This window comes from Dromaius novaehollandiae, chromosome 13 (assembly GCF_036370855.1).
Source record: "Dromaius novaehollandiae isolate bDroNov1 chromosome 13, bDroNov1.hap1, whole genome shotgun sequence".
NCBI lineage: Eukaryota > Metazoa > Chordata > Aves > Casuariiformes > Dromaiidae > Dromaius > Dromaius novaehollandiae.
In genome coordinates, this window is record NC_088110.1 from 809,462 (window position 1) to 815,461 (window position 6,000).

The following is a 6,000-nucleotide window of genomic DNA, read 5'->3' on the forward strand; positions in this document are numbered from 1 at the left end:
CTCCCTTTGTTGTACCCACCGGACAGAGGCCTGCAGAGATATCCTTTATTTACAGCATACTCAGATACACAAAAGTCCAGAAGCCCAGGGGAGAGGAAGTGGCAGGGCACACTGCTGACTAGAAGGGAAGTGCTGGGAGGTAAGGAGCCACATCTCCAGGGAAGTTGGGAAGTATCCAGGTCACCCATCATGTCCTGTGGCTAATTAATCTTGACCTTAGTTCTATCAGAAGTGTTAGTAGATGCCCCCCCACCCCACCCCAATCACTCTTAACTAAGCCAGTTAGTGCACAGTGCTAATTTGAAGACCCCACGAGGGCCTCTGAGGCTTTTTGCGGGGCTGGGCATTTCCCCTTCCTCTGTGTCTCTCACCCAGCAGTGGAGCTTTGGGGTTGTCTTTAAATACTCCAGCATCTTCACAACAGTCCTGTGGGGCATCCTGTGCCTCTGCTGGGGTTAGCTGCCTCCCTTTTTTTGTTACTTTCCAGCTTAGTATTTCCTGAAGTGCTTCAGGAGCTGAAATCATGCAAATAATTCTCAGAGCTGAAATCATGCAAATAATTTAAAGAAGAAATCCTTCTTAGCAAAGCTGGGCAGGTTTGCTACAGTAGTGCTTGGAAGGCAGACAGCAGGGAGTCCAGCAGGTCTGCAGCCTGTGAGGAAATACCTCTTCAAAGTAAAGGTCCTGCTCAGTCTGTCGTTGGTCGAAGCCCAGGGCAATTCCCTCCAGCCCTCCCCGCTTTGTGGTGTCTTGCTGACAGGGGTTTGTTCATCCCTCGACCCTCGAATCCCCTCTGCCAGGCAGGCAGTGAGTTGGGGCAAAACCAAGAGGATTTCGGACACTAATTGCCACTCCTTGGCCACTGCGCACAGGCCTTTATTGCTCTCCTCCTTGTGTCAAGGTGTCAGCACAGCTCTAAAAGGGCCTCTTGAAATACTCCTTCCCACCAATTCTTTCCCTGGACTACAGGGAGAAGCAGGAGCGGACCATTTTTTCACATTGCCCTGCCTTGCCCTCCAGCGTATCATCTGCTCCCCCCCAGTTTGGGCAAGGGCTAAAGCACAGGCCTCCAGGCAGACCCCCAGCTGATGATACTGACTTCTCACCAGCGGCACTGAGGAGGCACGAAGGACAGGTGTGGGGCAGGTCCTGATGCTGGGGCCCCAGCAGAGAGGTGCAATCTGCAGTGGAAAAGGCCTGAGCATGGGCGACACAAGTACTCTCCTCTCATGTGAACAACACTTTCTCCTGCAGGAATTTGGGACTTGCAAAGCAAGCCATCATGCTGAGAAGTGCTGGGACGTCTCCTGGCTGGTTCAGGTGGAGCCACTACAACTGAGAGGCTGGTGGTTCGAGCCCACCCAGGGACGGCCTCCTTTTGGTGGCACACCTGGGCTTGCCACACCGGGTGACACTCCTCTCGGGAAACTGCTCCTCTGCACAGTGAGTGGCTCTGGCTGCCTGCTCTTGTGCTGCTGCCCTGCCTCAACCCATGTGCCAAGGCCTGACTGAGCCCTGGGGTAGAGGCCTCTTGGCACCTGTAGCAGCAGTTCCATCTCATACCCCGAAGAGCCTGCAGGCAAGCCTCAGAGGAGGCTGCTGCTCAGCCTTTTGCTCTGGCTTGGGCCTGACCACAGGAGCCCGCAGCACCTGGTCCTCAGCAGAGAGTCAGGATTTGCCTTTTCCCCTTCCCCAGCGGGGCTTCCACTCCCAGGCAGAGAAAGCACCAGCTCTCCAGCAAGTGGGCTGCTGCCCAGGGAAGTGTGACCAGACCCTGAGTCAAACTCTGTGCCCAGAAGACTTTAATCTAATTTCCTTAGACCCACCTAATTTAATTTAATCCCATCATGGTTTTCTTGTCCAAGTAAATCCCCACAATTTATGCATCCGCTGTACAAAGGAGACTTAGGTCCCGCCCGAGAAGTGATGCTGCTGTCTGTGTGGGGCTGAACTTTCCAACTTGCCCAAGAGACGTGAAACTGTCCTGCTGAGGACCTCTCAGGGCACCCCAGCTCTTAAGGCCGAGGTAGCAGCGGGCAAATCTTGTGTCTTCTCCCTTGAGTGGCTGGAGGGTCCAAGATTGGCTTGGAGTTGCTGCAGCTGCTTTGACTCTTGGTCTTGGAGCAGAGCATTTGTCTGAGAAGGAAAACTCTCCTTTTGGAGCCCTGAGGACACAGCTGAGCAGGCGGGACAAAAGGGCTGCATCAACACCCACAGGAGCCCTGCCTTGCCTGGCCTCTCTTCCTAGGACGAGCAGATGGGTCACTCCGGGGAGGTACCAGGGGGATGGCTCACCTTTGCTCCTTTGTGCCTCTGGGGACAGTGAAAAACCAGAGCAAAGAGATAAAGCGGAGGAGAAGGAGAGCTTGAGAAGGGCTGGGACAGTGCTCCGGAATGATCAGCTGGGCAGAAATCACAGCAGCCTGAGACAACAAAACCTGATGGCATGGGCTTCGAGCCCACCTTTCTGAGAAACCAGAGCCAAAATCCAGCTCCTTACACCACTCAGCTACATCACCTCACACATCATATCCGCTGCGGTATGCACCTGCCTTCCCCCTACACCAGCCCTCTTCAGACAGCTCTTCAGACAGCTGTCCAGCTGGCTACACGAGCCGCCCTTTGCAGAGTTGTCCTTTCCTCATCACCAGCCCCTGCACATGCTGTGAAACCAGCCCGTAACTTCCTTCAGTTCCGTTCTTTGCCATCCCCAAGAACTGATAGCTCTGAAACGGCAAATACAGAGAGTGAATTTGCCTCCCCACTCCTAGGGAGGCACGTGAGGGCTTGCTCCGTTCAGGTGCTGGTCTGCGAGGACACAGACTCACGTTTCCTGACTGCTCCCTGCTAGCTTGCCTTCACCTGACAGCTGTGACTGCTCAGCCTTGCTGCTCCAGGGTAATGGGGATATGCACACGTTTGCTGAGAGCAGGGTCTGAGTCGCCAGGCGCAAGGATTGTGTTCCCAGCACTCACAGGCTGTGGGGCCAACAGCTTGCTGAGGAGTGTTGAGAGCGGGCTGTTCAGGTGGGCAAGGAGGTGACTCCCGGGGAAGGAAGGGCTTCCCTGGGTCGGCTTGCCGCCTTGCGAGGAGGCTTCCAGCCTCCCTTAGCTAAGAAGCAGGCTACTGTTCTGCCCCTTCTCCTGGCATGCGGTGGGGTCCTGGCAGTTGAGGCTGGTGGCAAATGCGCATGATGGGGCTGCAGAGTCAGGTGAGCTTTCGTTGCTCACGTGAGCACGCATGGGGGACGGATGCTGCAGGATGCTGCAGGAAGGGCAGTTAGGAGGCCCTTGCTGTTCCCACCCTGTTGCCTGAAAGAGGCAGGCGGGAAATATGGCCCAGGGAGGCAAGGCAATCACACGGGCAGCTGTGATCGTATAGTGGTTAGTACTCTGCGTTGTGGCCGCAGCAACCTCGGTTCGAATCCGAGTCACAGCAAAGGTTTTGCCAAGCCCGCTGCCCGGAAAGGAGAGTTTGAAAAGACAAGGGAGGCATCTGCAAGGACGGGCCAAGGGGTTTGTTTCCACAGATGTCAAGGCCTAGGAAGGCGGTACAAGCTCTTCTGTGCTCTCTCTTCCAAACCTTCAGTGGGCTCATGCCTAAAATGATTTCCTGGTTTCTAGTGACTGTGCAGTGCCTTCTCCTGTGGGGCTGCCGTGGCAGCTACGCCTGCCTCTGGGAAAGCATTCAAGCTTCTCCATTCTCCAGGCAAAGCTTGAGAACTGAGAGACCCTGCCTGGAAAGCACCCAGCTTTTCACTCCCCTTTCTCTTGCCCTTGCTCCCCATTTTGCAGTAAGGAGACTCTCAGCTCCACACCACAAGCACCCTGCAAGCACCCCAGCCCAACCGCGACTGCCATCCCACTCCATAGAGACCCAGCACCACGAGCTCTTCCCTGGGAGAAAGAGGACATGTTTTCCTTTGCGGGGAGCATGGGACTTTTCTGAGGTTATGCCACCACGCTTGAACCCTTCATTCCTGCTCCGGCCCAGCTGTAAGCTGTAAGCTAGCTGTGGGAAGGACACCCTCCGTGGAAGGGCAGAGCTGCCTTTCTCCCTTGCCTGCAGAGTGAGAGGAGCTGTGAGGCAGCAGCTTTTGCCTGCAGCTCCACCCCCGTGCGCGGCTGTGGGGAGCCAAGAGTGCTTCCTCCTGGCCTGCCTGGAGGTGGAAAGGTTGCCTAGGAAGGATCTGCCACAGCGAGGCTGGGCAGCTGGTGCTGGGAGAGTGTCTGCCTGGAGGGGAAATGCTGAAAAGCCAAAGGAAAACGAGAGCCTCTGAGCACTGGGTGGGGTCTGGATGCTGCAGGGAAGAGGTGCACCTGCTGCAGAGAAGGGAGGAGAGCCCAGCTCTGCCTCGGGGCTGCCGAACTGAGTGCTCTGCGGGCAGAGCCCAGGTCAAGCCTGGAACGGCCCCGAGTGCTTCTGCTGTTCCAGGGTGTCTGTATTGAGAGTTCCCAGGATGTCTGTATTGCGACAGATATCACTGCTAGAAAGCTGCGCTGCCCAAGGGAAGGGCAAGCACTGCTTGATCAAAAGCCCATGCTCCAGGTGAGGCTTGAACTCACACCCTCAGCATCCCTCTGCTTCGCACTGCTGTATAAGTACTGCGCGCTGGCCCATTGCGCCACTGGAGCACACTTGGAAAGGTGGACTGGAGCCCACGAGCAAACAGTTCTGCCTGTGATCACCATGGCTCATCGGCATTAACCTGGCACCTCAAGTGCTTTCCTCTTGCCTCGTCCAACAAGGAGCAGCAAGCGTGCGCCCCCCGTGGTGTGCCAGGCTTGCAATCTACCCCAGGCCACGGAGTGCCAGGGCGAAGTGTCCTTCAGCAGGGCTTAGCTGGCTAGAGCCAGGAAAGGGGAAACCACAAGCACTTGGCCCTGCTCAGCACTCTCCAGCACTGGGTTACCTCTGGCGTGTCCTCACAGAGGCAGAGAAAGAAAGTCCACATCTTGGAGGAAGCGTATGGGTCCACTGCTGGGAAAGGTCAGGTCAGCAGCGAAATGCATGTCTGCCTCTCTGTCCTGACACCCCAGTCACCAAGCATTTCTGAATGCTTCCCTCCTTGGGCTGCCCCTTCTTGGTGACCGTTGAGATGGGAGCAGGGAGGAGAAGTCATCTGCAGACTGCTAGAACTGGTTCCCATCTTTCTGCACCACAGCTCCACTGCCTGTGTGTGCCTCGAGGGCGTTTACCCCAAAGGGGAATGCTTCTCTCTCTTGCCATTGCTCCAGAACACCCGGAGCCGGCAAAAGGTGTCTGAGGGAACACAGGCTAACAAGCAAATACCTTCCCCCCACGCTGGTATTTATTTGCCACCAGCCCGTATTTCTTCATCTGAAATGCTGACTGCTTTGCTTTGTTAAACACTGCAAGGGCCGCATCAAGTCTGCTAAATGAGGTATAAAAGTTTGCCAGAATCCTAGGAGACCTAGGAAAGCTTGCAGCTGTTCTACAGTCGTAGGGACAGGATATTGCTGGGTAGTATTATGCATCATTTCAGGCAGGAGTGGCCTTCGTTTGTCCTGTCCATACTGCTCCTAGAAAGTGAACACTAATATCTGGTCCTTGTACCTTTTTTCGGTTCACGGCCCACCCCCTATCCTGGAAAGCATGTGCCAGTGCCATTAGCTGCTCTTTCACCTGATTTTCAGACGGTCCCATTATCAAAATATGATTGATGTAATGATGACTAGTGCATTCTGGGAGAGGTGTTGGGAGGTCAGCAGCGACCATTTGATGACATATTATGGGGCTATGCCTATATCCCTGCAGAAGCACCTGGAATGTATACTGCTTAGCATTCCAAGTGAAGGCAAAGTGGTCCCTGCGAGGCTGGGGATATAGCAACAGGGGAAAAGGCATTTGCCAGATCCACCACAGCCTTCCATTCCTGCAAACTTTTGCCCACTTCTTCTAACAAGGTCACCATATTGGGGACCACTGCCATCAGGGGTGGGACCACCTTATTCAGTTCTCTGTAGTCCACAGTCATAC

The 6,000-nt window shown here is 55.1% G+C and overlaps 2 non-coding genes across 2 annotated transcripts; one reads left to right on the forward strand and one right to left on the reverse strand.

Annotated features, from left to right (window-relative positions):
- The first annotated feature begins 3,366 nt into the window (after window positions 1-3,366).
- On the forward strand, window positions 3,367-3,438 carry TRNAH-GUG (transfer RNA histidin (anticodon GUG)). Its single transcript has one exon. It is a non-coding gene; the product is annotated as a tRNA-His (tRNA).
- A 1,102-nt stretch (window positions 3,439-4,540) lies between these two features.
- Window positions 4,541-4,634, reverse strand: TRNAI-UAU (transfer RNA isoleucine (anticodon UAU)). The gene is made up of 2 exons: window positions 4,597-4,634; window positions 4,541-4,576 (listed from the first exon to the last, which is right to left on the reverse strand). It is a non-coding gene; the product is annotated as a tRNA-Ile (tRNA).
- Between the last annotated feature and the right edge of the window lie 1,366 nt (window positions 4,635-6,000).